Below are 21,477 nucleotides of genomic sequence, written 5' to 3' on the forward strand. Positions count from 1 at the left end.
CATCGGTAGGGCAAGTTTCACCTGAATAAAATTGTTCATTACTCCCCAATCCAATTTTAATTGCACACTTTACTTTATTTATTCATATTTAGTTTCCTTTTCTTGCACTGCACACTGTCAGTCACTATTTGACTTGCTACTTACCTTTCTAAGGAGGTAAAGGACCATACTACCCTCTATTCCAGTCAAAGGAACTGTTTCACCATCTTGGTTACCTTTGTTCATGAGAATAGTACACCCACATATATGGTCTAATGAAGGAATCCCAAATGATGAAGGGCGGTTCCGAGTGGTGACTGATGGGTACCTTGGACCATCTACTATGGTGTCTTTGTTTACCATCTTTTCTTAATCAGTTGGTATTTTGATAAGCTTTCTGGTGACTTGCACGGTTGATTCACTGCACCTTTAGACCCATTGGAACCCTTTTTTTGTCATTTGTCTAAATACATGAAGGTTTCTTTATAGAAATTAACAGTTAAATATTGGAAACATTGAAAATTAGTTGAAAAAAACAGCCTTTTGTCTCAACGTTTTCACCTGTAACTTCTTGTAATTTTGTCAGCTATTTGAAAGCAATATATTGTTACATCCGATAGACCTTCCTGGTTGTGGGGATGTACAGGACTTGTAGTTTTGCCAAGAACCCGACGAACCCAGAGCCAAAAACTGAGCAGCAACTTGCAATGGTTTTTTATTATGTACCAGGTATAGAGCAAATATTCTGGGAAAATTGATACATGGAAAAATCGGTATGAAAGACACCTATGTATTTCTGAATTGGGTACAAATTATAGAGTTTAGAAACAGTATATATTTCCACATTTTTAAAATTGGGAATACTCATACTAGCATGATAATTATTGGTCATTTTTCAAAATGATTATTTTTTTACACAATGTCTTTCATTTTGAAGGGCGAAATGCATGAAAACTCAATAGGTAATAACAGTTGATTTATAAATCTGAACTACCCTACGTCTCCCGATAAAAACGGTACCTCACTTGTGTGGGTCGGCCTTGTGCCTGCAACAGGAAACGGGGCAAAACGCAACGTGGTCGCACCTCAATTTTGCAGTTAAAAATTGACCCTTTTTTGGCAAAATGCCTACCTGTAGTTTTTGCATCCTAGCTCTGCCAGCACCTGGGGAAACCTAGCAAACCTATACATTTTTGAAAAGTAGACACCCTGGGGAATCCATGATGGGGTGACTTGACTGCTTCCCACCAGGTTCTGCTACCCAGATTTCCTTGCAAACCTAAGAAAGGGTACAAAAAACCACATTTTCCCCACATTTCTGTGGTGGAAAGTTAAGGAATCTGCGTGGATCCACAAATTTCCTTCAATCCTGTATTCCCCAAAGTCTTCCAAGAAAAATGGTACCCCACTTGTGTGGGTCGGCCTAGTGCCTGCGTCAGGAAATGGCGCAAACCGCAACGTGGTCGCACCTCAATTTCGCAGGGACAAATGACCATGTTTTGGCAAAGTGACTAGCTGTAGTTTTTGAATCCTCGCTCTGCCGGCACCTAGGGAAACCTAGCAAACCTACACATCTTTGCAAACTAGACACCCAGGGGAATTCAGGATAGTGTGACTCCACTGCCTCCCACCAGGTTCTGTTACCCAGAATCCCTTGCAATCCTAAAGAATTGGAAACAAAACGCATATTCCTCATATTTTTGTGGTGGAAAGTTCTGGAATCTGCGTGGATCAACAAATTTCCACCCTCCCCGCATTTCCAAAAGTCTTTTGAGAAAAATGGTACCTCACTTGCCTGGGTCTGCCCAGTGCCTGCGACAGGAAATGGTGCAAAACGCAACATGGTCGCACCTCAATTTCGCAGTGAAAACTGGCCCTTTTTTTGGCAAAGTGCCTACCTGTAGTTTTTGAACCCTAGCTCTGCTGGCACCTAGGGAAACCTAGCAAACCTACACATTTTTGAAAACTAGACACCCAAAGAAATTCAGAATGGGGTGACTCCACTGCCTCCCACCAGGTTCTGTAACCCAGAATCCCTTGCAAACCTAAAAAAATAGAAAAAAAACACATTTTCCTCACATTTCTGTGGTGGAAAGTTCTGAAATCTGCATGGATCAACAAATTTCCACCCACCCCGCGTTCTCCAAAGTCTTATGAGAAAAATGGTACCTCACTTGCCTAGGTCTGCCTAGTGCCTGCAACAGGAAATGGTGCAAAACGCAACGTGGTCGCACCTCAATTTCGCTGGGAAAACTGGCCCTTTTTTGGCAAAGTGCCTACCTGTAGTTTTTGAACCCTAGCTCTGCCGGCACCTTGGGAAACCTAGCAAACCTATACATTTTTGAAAACAAGACACCCATGAAAACTCAGGATGGGGTGACTCCACTGCCTCCCACCAGGCTCTGTTATCCAGAATCAATTGCAAACCTAAAAAATTTGAAAAAAAAGCATTTTCCTCACATTTCTGTGGTGGAAAGTTCTGGAATCTGCGTGGATCAACAAATTTCCACCCACCCTGCGTTCCCCAAAGTCTTATGAGAAAAATGGTACCTCACTAGCCTGGGTCTGCCTAGTGCCTGTGACAGGAAATGGCGCAAAACGCAACGAGGTTGCACCTCAATTTCGCAGTGAAAACTGGCCCTTTTTTGGCAAAGTGCCTACCTGTAGCTTTTGAACCCTAGCTCTGCCGGCACCTAGGGAAACCTAGCAAACCTATACATTTTTTAAAACTAGACACCCAGGGGAATTTAGGATGGGGTGACTCCACTGCCTCCCACCAGGTTCTGTTACCCAGAATCCCTTGCAAACATAAAAACTTGGGGGAAAAAACGCATTTTCCTCACATTTCTGTGGTGGAAAGTACTGGAATCTGCGTGGATCAACAAATTTTCATGCACCCCACGTTCCCCAAAGTCTTATGAGAAAAATGGTACCTCACTTGCCTTGGTCTGCCTAGTGTCTGTGACAGGAAGCGGCGCAAAACGCAACGTGGTCGCACCTCAATTTCGCAGTGAAAACTGGCCCTTTTTTGGCAAAGTGCCTACCTGTAGCTTTTGAACCCTAGCTCTGCCGGCACCTAGGGAAAGCTAGCAAACCTATACATTTTTTAAAACTAGACACCCAGGGTAACTCAGGATGGGGTGACTGCACTGCCTCCCACCAGGTTCTGTTACCCAGAATCCGTTGCAAACCTAAAAAATTGGGAAACAAAATGCATTTTCCTCACATTTCTGTGGTGGAAAGTTCTGGAATCTGCGTTGATCCTCAAATTTCCTCTCACCCAGCGTTCCCCCAGGTCTCCCGATAAAAATGGTACCTCACTTGTGTGGGTAGGCATGGTGGCTGCAACAGGAAAAGTCCCAAATTGTACGGTGGAGACTTAAATATTACCTATAGCAAAACTACCTTATTTTGGGGGGGACCTGAGTTTTTTGCACCGTGCTCCGCGGCCATCTTTGGAAACTACCAAACCCAAACAGGTCTGAAAACTAGACACCCGGGGGAGTCCAGGGAAGTATGGCATGCGTGGGTCTCCCAACATTTTCCTACCCAGAATTACCTGCTAACCTTAAAATTAGGTTAAAAAAAACACCTTCCATACATTTTTGGGTGGGATCTCCGTGCCGGCACAAATGTCCTACCACCCAGCGTTCCCCTTGTTCTCCCGAGTAAAATGATACGTCACTTGTGTGGGTGGGCCAAAGCAGAATAGGGCAAAAATGTATTTAAAAAAATTGTAGAATTCCGTATTTACAAGAAAGCACCGAGAATTCTACTGTTTTGGGGTCATCCTAGTCACAGGCCTTTGGCCCACCCACACATGTGAGGTATCATTTTACTCAGGAGAACAAGGGGAACGCTGGGTGGTAGTACATTTGTGCCAGCACGGAGAACCCATGCAAAAATGTATGGAAAAGTGTTTTTTTAACCTAATTTTAAGGTTTGCAGTGAATTCTGGGTAGGAAAACGTTGGGTGACCCACGCATGACATACCTCGCTGGACTCCCCCGGGTGTCTAGTTTTCAGATCAGTTTGCGTTTGGTAGTTTCCCAAGTTGGCTGCCGAGGCCCGGGCCAAAAACTCAGGTGCCCCCCAAACATCAATGTAGTTTTGCTATAGGTTATTTTTAAGTCTCCACCGTACGATTTTGGCCTTTTCCTGTTGCAGCCACTATGCCTACCCACGCAAGTGAGGTACCATTTTTATTGGGAGACCTGGGGGAATGCTGAGTGGGAGGAAATTTGAGGATCTACACAGATTCCACAACTTTACCACACAAAAATGTGAGAAAAAAGCTTTTTTTTGCAAAATTTTAGCTTTGCAGTGGATTCTGAGTAGGAGAATGATGAGGGACCCACGCAAGCCATACCTCGCAGGAGTGCCCTGGGTGTCTAGTTTCCAGAAATGTATGGTTTAGGTCGGTTTCCCTACATGCCCGCCGAGCCCCGGGCCAAAAACTCATGGGAACCCCCTTGCAAAACCAGATTGCTTTGTGATAGGTAATTTTGATGTTGCCTCATTAGGTTTTGGGCCCTTGCCTGTTGCGGGTCCTTGAATAACCCACGCAAGTGAGGTACCATTTTTATCGGGAGACCTGTGGGAACGCTGGGTGGGTGTAAATTTGTGTGAGCCCAGTGATGCCACACTTTTACACACAAAAATGTTTGAAAAAACAAATTGTTTCAGCTACATTTAAAGTTTGCTAGGGATTCTGGGAAAAGGAACGTTGGAGGATCCACGCAAGCCATACCCCCTTGAAAGCCCCTGGGTGTCTACTTTCCAGAAATATGTGGGTTTGCTAGGTTTCCCTAGATGGCTGCCGAGGAAGGATTGAAAAATCCATGTGACACCCCTAGCTAAACCAATTAGTTTTGAAAAAATTAGTTGTATACTTGTGCAGCATTAAAATTTGGGCGCAATATTGCAAGGAAAATATGACAGACGTTGTGAGTTTTGCAGGATATTGTGGATGAAATTAATTGTTGGATTTCACCAGAGAGACATTGATCCAGCGGCCTATAGAAAATATATCATAAACAACGCTACCCAACTTCATAACCTATAAACTAAGTTCTACACTAACTTATGGACCCATTTATAAACATGACATATTTTGGGCCTACTGAATCAGGTGGTCAAATTAAATCTATATACACATTATCTACAAACTATATACAATTTTTATACATCTGCGGAAAGAATATTGTCATTAGAATAAATCCTAACCATTTAAACGACCACCATTGGCGATGGGATCTAGCTAATAGTAACCTGCACTTCTGAATAACCAAGACCAGCTTGTTTGTCAAAAGTAAGATTTCTTTACTAAATTATGGTATTTCAAAATGTAAATTTATAAATGCAATTTTATTAGCATCAAAGTAAGCATGTTTTAAAAGCTTCATGAGAAAAATACAGTTTAAGTAAGAAATTCAAAGTTTAAGTAAGATTTTAACAGTTTAGCATTTCTAAAGTCTAAGTCCCTAGCTAAGCTAAATAAATGAAATTAAAATAAAGTTCAATGAGGATTCTTACATGCTCCACGCAAAGTCCAGCAGCACTTCACCCTCATCGGAAAGTCAGAAAGCAGCAGCCAGCCCATCCCTAAGGGCATGACTTTTTATACCTTTCTATGCTAACTAAACTAAGCGAAGGAAAGTTTTCACAAATCCTCGAAGTCCCATTGGTTGAAAGTGACAAGTGACATGTCACCCACATTTCAAAAGTTCCATTAGGTCACGTTTCTTAAAGACCATTGTCTTTTCCGAATGCAACCAGGAGCTTCCTTGGTTTGCAACAATTGTAAATCAATGTTCTCAAAGTATTCATTTCATTTCCGCGGGTGCCAAGTTAGAGCTGACAAAATTGTCCTTTATCATATTTCCGACCTTGGCCACGTCCGACAGAATGATGACAGCACATCAGTTTTTTGCTTTGTGAATGCAGCTTTGACGAACACTTTTTTCAGAATGGGCTTCTCGTGTGGTTGTGCAGAATTAAATTTCAGCTTTAGCAAACTCGAGCAAACTAGGCCCAAAAATAGGCAACTTATGCTTTCTAGTAATAAACAAAAACAAGAAAAGTATTAATGTAAGAAGTAATGTTGATTCTGTATCCACCCTAGGTTTACTAATTAATTAACCCTCCCAATTAGTCTAATGTTACCTAGCAAATGCAAACAAATAAAGCAGCGTTTATATCTACCAGTCTTCATTAATCCATGAGACTTATGTGCACCTAGAATAGTAGAAATGACATCACATAGACAAGGAAAAGCAAAATAAGCACATGCTTCTTTTAGATTTGCAGCAGTTAGTAATGACAAAAACAAAAACGACAAATTATTTTATTATTTTGCACGAACAAAAAGATGCAACATTTATGCACGTTTATGAGCACACATGTTAGTCCCCCCATGTGTAAAGTTTAATCTAGGTTGTGTTAATACAATACATCACAAATCATTAATATTATTATTCATGTTATGGAAATGTGACTTTGCGAGTTTAAACAAAATTTTGTTTTCTATCTCGCTCCATCAACTCCCTCATCTGGTGATTAACAAATCACCACACCAACACCCAAAAATGTGTAATTTAAATTTCCAAGAAATTGATTCAAATTCATTTGTATCAGTAATCCTAAAAATCTGTTTCTGCATAATCTTTGGAATTAGCATAACGCTCTCTATGTAACTCCTGTAATTCAATCTCCCTTTCTTCTTCTTTTCTAAGTTTATAAATTCTTTTCTTTTCCTTCAACTGCTTCTTTCTCTTATGCAACAAACAACCTATTTTTGTCAAAATAAAAATGAATACTATTATAATCAACGGTGCCAAAATCTTGCCAAGAATTGAACTACCAATATCATGAAACCAATTTTTAATTGCTTGGAATCTTTTTGAAAGTTTCCCTGTAAAATCATCTTCTTCTAAAGGAATTATCTCTGAATGCATTTGTGTAATGTTTTTAATGTACATCTCTATATTCTTACTTTCATCAGGTATATATGTGCAACAATGTTGTACATGTAAAATGCCACAGACTCCTCCCTCTTTTGCTAGGATTATGTCTAAAGCAAGTCGATCTTGAATCACCATAGATCTGATTGCAACTACTTCAACATTCACTAATTGGAATCCATCAGCAGTGTCTGTTGACAATCTGTCAACAATTGTGGACAATTTTCTAATTCTCCCTGCATTTAGGGTTATACCAACAAAAGGTATCACTGCTTGAAAAATATCTCCCAGAACTTCTGTAAAAGTTTCTCTTTTGACTCTATTTACATAATTATGAATTTTGAACAATCCTTCTGAATCTCTATCAACATGAAACACTTTAGGAAAAACAATTCCCACATAACAAGTTCCATACCAATGGTCTGGAAGGTTGTAGTAGGCTTTGTCACCACAAACAAAATAAATCCCAGGGAAGATTGGATCTCTTCCACCTTTGAATCCCCAACCTCCCAAAATCTGATAAGTATCTTCACAGTTACTTGCACTTACAAAATAATTATCAAAAAGTGTATTATCTCTTCTAATGCAAAGCTTTCCACTAATTGGTTTATCTATGTGAATTGCAACATTTTCAAGCATTTTGCCATTTAATTTCTCATCCTCTTTTTGCCAGAATTTTGACTTAGTCTGCTTGACTAATTCATTTCTTTTGTAAATTGCTCTTCTCTCCTCAACCATATTCAAAAATTTCTTTCCTTCAGCACTCAATTTGCAGGTTAGATTATTCTTGTAAGCATACTCATAAGTGAGTTCGTTAGTAACAAGGAAAAATTCTCTCATTTGTTTTGCTTTCTTGTGCTTATTTAAAGCACCATCAATCTTTATATTCGCAAAAATCTCGTCAAAATCTGAATAGTAATATTCTAAGCGTCCAGTTTGATAAAATAAGCTAGTTAACACACTACATGTTACACCATATGTGAGAGGAAGCATATTGTATGTCACTCCCTCAGAAACAGAAGCAGGTAACTTGACGCAGACATAGCAGTCTTTTGCATCCATTACCTTGACATATTCACTCAAAAGCTTTGTGAATGTATTACTTGAAAAATCACTAATAGATTTATCTTGATGAAAGTTAGGTTGATGATCAATAACTTTAGCAGATGCACTATGTTTAGTTTGACTAACCAAAGCTTTGTTTGTCATGTTAACTTTGTGTAATTCTCTATTCATCTCTAATGGGATGATCACAGCTAAAACTAACCAGAGCAGTATTAAAATGAGCAGACACACCAGAGTCATCTTACAGCATCTTTTAAAAACAGAACACTTTGAAGTGCTCTCCTTAACATAAGGCATTTTTGGTTAGTTAGTTTTGCCACAAAATTAAAAACAAAATTAATTTTAAAATTTCTAAGACTTAAACTATTTATACCCCCCTTTTAAAATAATTTTATTTTTAAAACCCTAAACAAGTTTTCTTCGACCTTATGTCATACATAAGATTTCTTCAACTATACAGTTTTTTCTTCGACCTTATGTCAGCTAACAAAATTTCTTCAGCCTTTTGCCAAATTAAAATTTCTGTACTTCAATCATTGTCACTAATTTCTTCTATTTCGTTTTCTTCTTCACTACTACCATAAATGTCAATAACGGGTGGAATTACTAAATAAGTCCACTCAGGAGACTTGTATTTCTGGTTTGGTCTCACTATTCTTTTTCCTTTTCTCGACACCACTTCAATTTTCCTTCCAACTCCCACTTCCTTTCCAGGACTCTTTTGACTACTGATTTCTTCAACTTGCTCTTTAGGTTTCTTGATCAACCTGACTCTCAATCTTCCACCAGGCCAGTAGTCTGCTTTTCTCACGTATTTCTTCTTTGGTTCAGAAGCATTTGATTCTGACTTCCAAGCCCTTTTCTTTCTGTTTTCACTTGCACCATCCACGTCACTTTCTTCAGTTTCGTAGTCTGAAATTTCAATTGACTCAGGAACTTCTCTATTCGGCAGTTTTACTCCTTCAGGAACACTTCTCTGATTTCCAATACTGGTACTTGGTAATTCGTCTTCTTCTTCTTCTTCAATTACCTCCAACTTCCCAGATTTTGGATTTCTGTTCCTTACTTCAGAGCTTGTTTTCTGCTTTTCGATACTCTCCTGGTCTGAAACTTCTTTTTGTTTCGCTTCTCTGTCTTTAATAGAAACAACTGAATCCTCAGTTATCTTTCCTTTTAACAGATTCTCTTCACCTTCAGAATTGATTTCGATAATTTCCAAGTCTTTTCTTGTTGAATTTTCATTCACAGATACAGGTTCCAGATGTCGACCTTCTTGTCGATCTTCAGGATCTGGATTTATTTCACCTTCTGCTTCAGAATCATAATCATCTGTAGTATCACTTTCAACATCAGAACTTTCAGGAGTTGGTACTGGAATAGTATGACTAGGATGAATCCAACGTTTCAATCCTTTGCATTTTACAGCATTAGTAGTGATCAAAATTATTTGCCTAGGCTTCTGCCATCTAGGAGCCAGACAATTTCTTCTCCGATGTACTTTCGTTCTGACCCAGTCACCAGGTCTCAGGTCATGTGTCAAAACTTTCTCATTTGATTGTGCTTCAGTTCCCACCTGATTAGACACAGAAGTCACTATATCAGATAACCTTTTACAGTAATCCAAAATAGCACTGTCATTTATGCTCAACAGTTTACCTACAGGTACAAAAGCTTGCCTCATAAATCTTCCCATTAAAATTTCATGAGGACTCAAACCTGTCTTTTTATCTGGTGTACTTCTTAATGACATCAAAACAAGTGGAAGAGCATCTGTCCACTTTACACCTGTTTCAAGACACATTTTTCCAATTCTGTTTTTAATTGTTCCATTAATCTGTTCAACTACCCCAGATGCCTCTGGTCTGTATGCACAGTGTATTTTCTGCTCAATGCTCAAAGCTTCACAAATTAACTTCATCAGTTTGTTATCGAAATGGCTTCCTCCATCACTCTCAATAGTGACTGGAAAACCGTACCTTGGGATAATTTCTCTGAGCAGTAGTTTTGCTACTGTAATTGAATCACAATGTCTTGTAGGAAATGCTTCTACCCATCTTGAAAATAAACAAACGATTACAAGAACATATTTTAAGCAATTGTGTAAGGGCATTTCAATGAAATCCATCTGTAATCTGGTAAAAGGACCACCCTCTCGACCAATTATTCCTGTCCCCACCAATGATTTTCTATTTGGATTCATTTGTTGGCAAGACAAACACCTTTGACAAAAAGATTCTGCAATTGTTCTGAATTTAGTATTGAACCAAGTTTCTCTGAAAAGTCTAATCATAGAATCTCTTCCAAGATGTGCTGGACCATGATATAATCTGGCCATAACTGCAATTAAACAATTTGGTAAGACTATTCTGCCATCTTTGTAAACCCACACTCCATCTTCTTCACGTGGTCTACAATCTGATCTTAACCACAGATCTTTTTCCTCATCATCTGCTTCATTTTGTAATTCTTTAATTTCATTCCATGTTTCTACAACTGTTGTTAGCATTAATGAATTTGAATCAGTTTCTTTACTCCTTTCCCGATTGTATGAATAACCTTTTCTTGCACAGAATTTTGCCGTTTCATCTGCAAATGCATTGCCTTTTGAGATATAATCAACTCCTTTAGTGTGTGCTGCACACTTGACAATTGCGATTTCTTTCGGCAATTGTATTGCTTCAATTAATCTCCTAATGAAAATTGCATTTTTAATCGGAGATCCTGCTGATGTCATATAGCCTCTCTGAGACCAGAGTTGTCCGTAATCATGTACAACTCCATACCCGTACTGACTATCAGTAATGATGGTAACTCTTATATCCTTTGATACTTCACAAGCACGAATTAAAGCAATCAATTCAGCTACTTGTGCTGATCGAACTCCTTCAAGACATGATGCTTCTTCAACATCTGCAACTGTACAGACTGAATATGAGGCTTTCAAGACACCTCCTTCTGATCTCAAACAAGAGCCATCTACAAAGTAGACAAAATCTGATTCAGATAGAGGTCTATCTTTGATATCATGTCTTGGTTTCGTGCAGAATTCCATAACGTCTAAACATTCATGTTCTGTTTCGATGTTATCAATGATCTCAGAATCAGGCAGTAATGTAGAAGGATTCAGATTCAAACATCTTGAAATCGAAACATTATCTGCTCCTAGTATGATTTTCTCATACTTTGTCAATCTGCTGCTTGTCAGATGCTGAGTTTTACCTCTTGTCAGCAATATTTCAACTGAATGAGGCACAAAAACTTTCACAGGAAATCCCATAATGATTCCTTCACTCTGTTCAAGACTAACACTTGTAGCTGCAACTGCTTTCAAGCAACCTGGTAATGCTTTTGCAATGGGATCAAGTACTGCAGAGAAATATGCAATAGGTTTCTTTAGATTCCCATGTCTCTGGATCAACACAGATAATGCACATCCTTCTCTCTCACTACAGTATAGTTCAAAATCTTTCTCATAATTCGGCATACCTAAAGCAGGAGCTTGGCATAAGCTCTTTTTCAAATTCTCAAAAGATTCCATCTCAATTTCATTGAGAATAATTGGATCTTTTACATCGGACTTTGTCAGTCTTTGTAGTGGTTTTGCAATTACTGAAAATCCACTTATCCATTGTCGACAGTAACCAACCATTCCTAAGAACATTCTGACCTGTCTTTGTGTCCTTGGAGGTTGCATTGCTTGAATCATTTTAATTCTCTCAACTGTTACTTGCCTTTTTCCCTTTGCAATTCTGTGACCAAGGTATTTCACTTCTTGTTTGCAAAATTGTAATTTTGCTGGAGACACTTTATGTCCCTCTTCTGCAAGGCGATTTAACAGTATTATTGTGTCTGTCACACAATTTTCTCTTGTCTTTGCAGCTATCAACAAGTCATCAATATACTGCACTAACGTAGACCTACCTGGTAAGTCCAAGTTTTCCAAAGATCTTTTTAACAATTCGTTAAAGATTGAAGGACTTTCTGTATAGCCCTCAGGGATTCTAGACCATCCGAGGGTCTTACCTTGGAATCTGAAAGCAAAGATTTCATAACTGTCTGGATGTAAGGGAACAGTAAAGAATGCATTGCAAAGATCAATGACAGTGTACCATTCAGCATCATGTGGAATCTGGTACAGAATTACTGCTGGATTTGGAACCACAGGACAACATGGAACAACTATTTGATTAACCTTTCTCAAATCTTGTACGATTCTAAATGTTCCATTTGACTTTTTAACTCCCATAATTGGTGAATTACAAGGACTACTCTCCATTTCTTTTAATACACCTTGTTTGATTAATTTTTCAATTATAGGTGTAATACCTTCGATTGTTTCTGCTTTCATTTTATACTGTGGAATGTTAGGAAATTCTATTCCCTGTTTCAATGTAATTTTTACTGGATCTACGTTTTTCATCAGACCCATCTCGTTCCCAGTAAAATCCCATATATCAGATTTCACTGTTTCCTTGAGCTCTTCAGGCAAATCTTTCTCTTCAAATGCAGGAAACAATTTTGTTTCTTCTGCTTCCATCATCATCATTGTCATTCTGTATAAACCATCTTCCTCCATTGTTTGTAATTCAACTCCATCAGGAGAACAATATATCCTGCAATTCATTTTACACAGAATATCTCTGCCTAGTAAATTTACTGGACTACTATTACAAACCCCAAATCTGTGTTTATCTCTATAATTTCCAATTTCAACTGGAACTGGATCAGTTAAATCAGTTTTAATTTGTTGATTGCTTACTCCAACAACTTGGATGGTATCCCCAGAGAGAGGTAGGTTTTCAATTTCCACTGATCTAACAGTAGAACGGGTAGCACCAGTGTCCACTAGAAAAGTGATGTCTACATCGTTAACTTTCCCGTTTACAAATGGACCGGACTGGTCAACCTCAAGAGTGGCTCCAACAACACACTCTTCCTCCTCTCTCGGGCACCGTCAGCAATAATCATCAGAATCACTGTCTTGGCTTTCTGTTAACAAAAATTGTTGTGAAGCATTTTGCATTTGCACCCTTTGTTGCTTTTGCTGTTTTTGCGGTCTTATTACCTGTTCATTTCCCTGAAATCCCACGTTTGGATTATATTTTTGAACTCCCCCACAATTCGGAAATGGTGGTTGTGGCAATTGATCCTGACAGTTATTCACCTGTTGCTGTTGCTGTCGCTGAATGTTTAACTCGTTTAACCCCTGTTGTATTTGTAGCTGTTGCTGCAGGTCAACACCATTCTGCATCTGTGGATTTAATAAGGGATTCTTTAAGTTTCTAGGAGGTTTAGGACACTCGTCTCTCCAATGTCCAATTTCGCCACAATTAAAACAAGGTAATCTTTGTTTCATCTCCTCAATCTTTGGGCTAAATTTTCTTGGAAAAATATTACCTTTAAGCTTTCCTTGTATCTGGTTCGTATTTCCAGTTTGAACAAAATTTGTGTTCTTATTACCCATGCTGGCAATTTGTTGCTCAGCCACCTTTACCTGAGCCCACATGGCTTTCTCCTTGAGCTTCTTTTGTCTCACCTCTAATTCATCACTGCAATACTTAGCTTTTCTCAGAATATCGTCCACAGAAAGTGATTGCCATCCTACAATGCTATTCCTGATCATGTCTGCAATTTCAGGTTTTAGTCCATAAACGAATCTATAGATAAAATGACTCATGTCCTTTTCATCTAATTTTTCATAGCCACTGTATTGTTTAAAAATTAACAGTAACCTCTCATAAAAGGAATGAACTGATTCTTTTGTTTCCTGATTTGTCCTTTCTATTTTAACCCAATCAACTTCTTTGGGTGGAATTTTGTTTTTCATCCAAACGATTACTTTTTCGTAAAAATCCATTACAAGAGGATTTGGGGCACCTGTTTCTTTGATTCGTTCAGGTTCTGTTTTTGGCCAACTTATTGATATTTTACATTCTGTCCAAAGATCTGATGGTACGACAATGTCGAAAAATCCATCTAAATCAATCCACAGAACTTTTGACACTTTGATAAATCTATCCACTTGTCTATACCACTCTACCGGTTTCTCCCTCAATTTTGGAAAATCATTTGTGAATAGTAGTATGTCCTGTCTTGACCAAGGGACATGAACATATCCTCCACCTGCAATCTCTCTCATTGGAAATTGTTTTGACAATTTTTCCAATCTTTCATCTTCCTTCGTTTTCGTCCATTTTACTCTCCACTTATTGAGTTCTCCCAGCTTTTTGATGTAAACAATCAAATCTTTTATATGCACTATTCTTCCCATTGAGTTCAAACTCTCAATGTCACTTTCCGAAAAGTCTAATCTGTAATGTTTTGCAAAATTCTTTTGTTTACTCACATCGATTTCAAGTTCCGCTGCTAGATCTTCTAATTGATCATATTTATTTTTAGTTTTCCACTGTATACTTTTACAAATGAACAGTAGTTCATCATCTCGATAATAGTTTAAACTATCTGGACCAATTGTTCCAATTATTAATTCTTCGATATTTGCTTTTAATTTAGCCACATCAAGTTTTGGAGTAGTTACCCTAACTTCAGGACTCCCTACATCTGAAATAGCACCCATTGGTGTTTTTGGAGATAAATCCTCATTAAAGGTTAAATCTGGCATTCTCGATCTCGAAGAGTTTATTTCGGGTATGTCTGAGTAAAATTTTTCAGCAGCTTTTTGAATTTCTGCATTTAAAGGAATAGTTAACCCTGTTTTGTTTGATTCTCTTTGGTCAAATACAGGCTGAACAGGACCAATCGTTAGTGGAACTGTCACAGCTTCCATGCTTTTTGTCATTCGTTTAATTAATTCTTCTTTAGATTTAAAATATTCAGCAGAATCAACAGCCTCAACGTTTCTTGTTTCCCTTGCATAGTCTTTTGGACCTTCCCTTGCTCTTGGAGTCATTGCAAAATGTCTACCTTCATTTCGAACATTATCAAATTCTGGTCTTCTTGGAGTTTCAATAATTTCACAATTATTTGGATAAAGTTTTGGAGCTTCACTAATTGGAGGTGCACTCGGTGAAGTTTCAGTAGAAACCACCGGAGTAGACCATGATCTAGGAGGTCTTAAAGGTTGATTCTTTCTAGCTGTAGTGTATATTTCTTCCATAACTGCATCTTCAGATTCGCTTTCTATAGATTTCCCAGCAGGAGTACCCATGACCATTTCCTGAATTAAATACAATCCTTCACTCATGTTTCCCTGCCTCCACATTCGCAATCTGTCTTCATGAGTTTCTCTTCTCCAAGGTGGAGTTTTAGTAGGTCTTTTAATTCCACTAGCTTCTCTTTGTAATTGATACATCTCATCTTCCCACTCAACTAAAGCTTCAAATTGAGTTGGTCTCGGTTTTGGAGTAAGAGCATTCATTTTCTCTCGTAAATTTCTCAAGACTTTTACATTAAATGAACCATCATCAGGCCAAGTTAAAACACCGTCGTTCTTTGTATAGCGTTTCCAGCTATCAAACCATAAAACAGTATGATATCCATATTCACCTTCCATGTACGCTGCAGGTGTTTTATACTTATGAAGTAATTTACCACCTCGCGTTTCAATTTTCTTGTCGGGTGAAAATACATTTTTAAGTTTCTGAAATAATGTTGGCTTTTTCTCAACATGTTTAAAATGATAACTCATTTTTAAAAGTTAAATTTAATTCGTAAAATCGTTCGTAAAATATTTCCGGGATGTTCCGCAAAGCAACCAATCCGTGCGCGAAACACACCAACAAGCCAATGACAGTTGAGCTACGTCAGTTTCCTGCTCAACGAATTAAAATGGAGTTTTTCTGAAGGACCAATCAGCTTACAGGTCGTCAGAGACTCAAGAGCCAATCAGAGTATAGCTTGTGACGTAGGTCACCCAATCCCAGCGCGGCTCTGTGACGTACACAGCAGCTGCGGTTTCTCGCTTCTCACTCCTAGCGCTTACCCCTCCTTCACAAAATCTTTTCACAGCGCCATTTTAAGGACACTTTTCAGTGTAAATTAATTCTTAAACAATGACAATAAGGACTCATCTGTTCGTTTCACTATTTAGGATAGTTTACATACATTCAAGTATCCACACTTCGGAATAGTCGGCGCTATTCACACTAAGGATAATTTTCAATTGTCAGTAGAGTAACTCTTACCCCACCCTTCTAACACGTAAAATTATGAACTCGTTTTCCTCTGAACGCACCGCGAAGTGACAGTTCTAAGAGTTCCACTTGAACATAAATTACAAATCAAATTCGCACTTTCACGCGGAAAATTCCCTAATTTCGAACACACATGAAATCCGTACAGGACTCTCACCTGTTTATAGAAATCATGCACCATTAGCAAAATAACGACGTTATCCGTACAGGACTCTAACCTGTTTATAGATATAAAACATGTACCCCTACAGGACTCTAACCTGTTTATAGATAATCATGCACCGACGCTACTCTGCCCTTCATTCAAGCTCGGATATAACTAATACTTTTATCACAGTGAGTTTTATGGAAGGCGCTTTGTCCCTATTCTCATGCTGCTCTAATTTCTTAGAAAACCCTTACTTTACAAGATTCACACCTAGCCCTAACACTGTGCTGCACGGCGACAACACTATGGTACACGGCGATACCTCTTGTGATACTCGGCGATATCACTGCAAACAGAACAGATGACTTGCGTGACTAATTTCTCGCCACACAATCTATACCGGTATAGCTTACAGATAGCACGAAAAACAAACTCAACATGTGTTAAGACATCGATCCTATTTCCATACCATAACACTTTAGTAACCCTTAGTAACCAACATATTACCTTGGTTACCCTTAGCAACCATCAATTTCTGCTACCAGAGAATTGATCCAGCGGCCTATAGAAAATATATCATAAACAACGCTACCCAACTTCATAACCTATAAACTAAGTTCTACACTAACTTATGGACCCATTTATAAACATGACATATTTTGGGCCTACTGAATCAGGTGGTCAAATTAAATCTATATACACATTATCTACAAACTATATACAATTTTTATACATCTGCGGAAAGAATATTGTCATTAGAATAAATCCTAACCATTTAAACGACCACCATTGGCGATGGGATCTAGCTAATAGTAACCTGCACTTCTGAATAACCAAGACCAGCTTGTTTGTCAAAAGTAAGATTTATTTACTAAATTATGGTATTTCAAAATGTAAATTTATAAATGCAATTTTATTAGCATCAAAGTAAGCATGTTTTAAAAGCTTCATGAGAAAAATACAGTTTAAGTAAGAAATTCAAAGTTTAAGTAAGATTTTAACAGTTTAGCATTTCTAAAGTCTAAGTCCCTAGCTAAGCTAAATAAATGAAATTAAAATAAAGTTCAATGAGGATTCTTACATGCTCCACGCAAAGTCCAGCAGCACTTCACCCTCATCGGAAAGTCAGAAAGCAGCAGCCAGCCCATCCCTAAGGGCATGACTTTTTATACCTTTCTATGCTAACTAAACTAAGCGAAGGAAAGTTTTCACAAATCCTCGAAGTCCCATTGGTTGAAAGTGACAAGTGACATGTCACCCACATTTCAAAAGTTCCATTAGGTCACGTTTCTTAAAGACCATTGTCTTTTCCGAATGCAACCAGGAGCTTCCTTGGTTTGCAACAATTGTAAATCAATGTTCTCAAAGTATTCATTTCATTTCCGCGGGTGCCAAGTTAGAGCTGACAAAATTGTCCTTTATCATATTTCCGACCTTGGCCACGTCCGACAGAATGATGACAGCACATCAGTTTTTTGCTTTGTGAATGCAGCTTTGACGAACACTTTTTTCAGAATGGGCTTCTCGTGTGGTTGTGCAGAATTAAATTTCAGCTTTAGCAAACTCGAGCAAACTAGGCCCAAAAGCAGGCAACTTATGCTTTCTAGTAATAAACAAAAACAAGAAAAGTATTAATGTAAGAAGTAATGTTGATTCTGTATCCACCCTAGGTTTACTAATTAATTAACCCTCCCAATTAGTCTAATGTTACCTAGCAAATGCAAACAAATAAAGCAGCGTTTATATCTACCAGTCTTCATTAATCCATGAGACTTATGTGCACCTAGAATAGTAGAAATGACATCACATAGACAAGGAAAAGCAAAATAAGCACATGCTTCTTTTAGATTTGCAGCAGTTAGTAATGACAAAAACAAAAACGACAAATTATTTTATTATTTTGCACGAACAAAAAGATGCAACATTTATGCACGTTTATGAGCACACATGTTAGTCCCCCCATGTGTAAAGTTTAATCTAGGTTGTGTTAATACAATACATCACAAATCATTAATATTATTATTCATGTTATGGAAATGTGACTTTGCGAGTTTAAACAAAATTTTGTTTTCTATCTCGCTCCATCAACATCACCATGTAGTCCCATGGGTTTTTATCAATATCTACAATTGGTATGTTATTCGTAGGTGGAATGTACACCTTGACAGAGAGACTAAAAAAAACAAGATCCCTGCACAGCCATCTATTCCTCAAACACACACACATACTGGTTGGATTTGGCATGAGGGCGAGTGATGGTTCAGTATATATAATTTTATTACCAAGAGATTTCACAAAAATTAAATGCACTGTCAATTACATGGACAAAAAAACTGAACCAATGACTCGCAGCTCGTGAGCTGTAAAGCCACTTCAAGGTACCAACTGCTTTACAGGCCATTCACACACCTTTCATACCTGACACACAGAAGACCATTCACACCACCAGGCACAAAAGAAACACATCACAACATTTACAAAAAAGTGACAAGGTGCGTCCTGCTTCAAAAAAATAATAATAATAAAATAACTACACAGACATCAAGTTCTCAAACACTCACACATACTGGTTGGATTTGGCATGAGGGTGAGTGATGGTTCAGTATGTACCATTGTATTAGCGAGTGATTTCACAAAAAATGAAATACACTGTTAATAATGGAAAGGACGAGAAACTGAACCATTGACTCACAGCTCGTGAGCTGTAAAGCCACGACAAGGCACCAACCTCTTTACAGGCCACTCATACACCTTTTATACATGTGACACATACAAACCATTCACACCGCAGCCGCGGACCCATCACATTACTACACTTCCACCAGCAGACAACGCCAATCAAGGGCCAATCACTTTCACACGTCCACATTCCTGACACAGCAACTACACAAACTCATGGATTGAATGGAGTGGCGCTCAGCTAGCACTGTGTGTAGTAAGCAGCATTAAGTCACTTCCCACACACAGCCAGCCGAGCACCAGTCCACGCACACCACCAGCCAAGCACCAGACCACACACACCGCCAGTCAAGCACCAGACCACGCACACCGCCAGGCAAGCGCAAGACCACGCACATCGCCAACCAAACACCAGACCACGCACACCACCAGCCAAGCACCAGTCCACACACACCACCAGGCAAGCGCCACTCCACACACACCACCAGTCAAGCACCAGCCCAGGCAAACCACCAGCCAAGCACCAATCCCAACACACCACCAGGCAAGCGCAAGACCACGCACACCACCAACCAAGCACCAGTCCACACACACTGCCAGCCAAGCACCAGTCCACAGACACCGCCAGCCAGGCACCAGTCCACAGACACCGCCAGCCAAGCGCCAAACCATGCACACCGTCAGACAATCAACACTACACGCAAACCAACATCATACTTTAGTTTTTTTCAATATAATAAAAAAACAAAAACAAATTGCAAATTGATACAAATCTAGTAACACAATAACTAACAACTAAATACACTACACAAATGCCAACTTTGAAACTGAACAATAAGTTTTAAAGAATAGAGACCAGCCAGTTCACTTTACCACTCATGGATGCTCCCAAAAATTATTTTGCGTGTGGTACATTCTAAAACAAGCAGGTACACACAGCCCAGGGTTAGAAGGACAGTCAGGGCAGTACATACAAACCTCCTTCCGCAAACCTCTTCGCCAACAGACTCTACATCTCCGACTGGGAAAGTCTTTTGAGGTTGTAGGAGGAATTTGATGAGGAAAGTGGCGATCTTTCAATCTGGCAACATCCTCCACCACTCCAACTCTAGGAACACTTGCCTGTTCCACTAAAACAAGGCTGCCTATTACAGACTCCTGAAACTTTACAAAAGTCATCTTTGACTGAGAACAAGATTGCTGGAACACAACAAAAGCATTAAAGGTTGCCAAGTGGAAAAGATGGATAGCCAACTTCTTGTACCAAAAGTAAGCCTTACGAAGAGCAGCATACTGTTCCAACCTCTGATCTACTCTGTCAACACCACCCATGTGCCTATTATAGTCTCAAATGCACACACGTTTGCGCGCTTCTGCAACCTGACCCCAAACAGTCACCGGTTCAGTGCTTTCATCATGTATGGAAGTCAACATGTAGACATCTCTCCTGTCTGAAATCTTCCGAGCTAGAAGCTCCTCACAACGCAATGCACTGCCCTGTCCCCGAGCAAGCTTTTGACAAACAAGTTCTTTTGGGAAACCTTTACGGTTGGAGCGGATTGTGCCACAAGCAACAGTGTCCACTTTGGCCAATTCCCTGAACAACCGCACACCAGTGTAGAAGTTATCTACATATAAACGATGGCCTTTGTTAAAAAATCCTCTACCAAGTTCCCACACAATTTTCTCAGTCACTGAAAAAGTGGACGGACAACCAGGGTGGTTATTCCTGGATTCCTTACCGGTGTACACCCTGAAATTAGAGACATATCCAGTCCGACTGTCACACAGTATATAAAGTTTAATTCCATAGCGTGCCCTCTTGCTAGGAATGTATTGCCTAAATACCAAGCGGTGTTTGAACAACACCAAAGACTCATGCACTGCAATTTCTTTCCCAGGAGAAAAAGATCTCAGGAAATCGATCAACAAAGTGATCAATGACAGGCTGAATCTTGAAAAGACAGTCACTATCAGGGTGATCTCGTGGCAAAGCTAAACCATTATCAACAAAATGCATCATCCGAAGCAGAAGCAAATAGCTATCACGACTGATGACTGCCGGAAATATAGCTGTTGCCATCAAGGGACTAGCAGACCAATATGAAGCAATTGATGGTTTCCTAAGCAAGCCCATCAAAAAAGTTAAACCCAAAAATGTTTTCATCTCTTCCAAATTCCACCGGGTAGCTCTAGCGTGGGGCTTAAGGCTTGCACTGTTCTCCCTCAAAAACTGTTCTGCATACAAATTAGTCTGGTCAACAATCTCTGCCAGAAACACATCATCCATAAACAACTGAAAAAATGTAATCGGCAAAAAGTTTTCAGTGTTCACCCTACACCCTGGAACATCAGTAAAGTCTGGCAATGCTGGCTGCACCATGCCTGGGGCAACCCAGAGGTCAGAACTTTCAACTGGAAGACTTGCAACCCCCTGCTGCCGCCCAGCTGCCTCTTGCCTCACTATACCAACAGGAAGTCTTGCAGCCCC

Source organism: Lissotriton helveticus, chromosome 7, assembly GCF_964261635.1.
Source record: "Lissotriton helveticus chromosome 7, aLisHel1.1, whole genome shotgun sequence".
In the NCBI taxonomy this organism is placed as follows: Eukaryota; Metazoa; Chordata; class Amphibia; order Caudata; family Salamandridae; genus Lissotriton; species Lissotriton helveticus.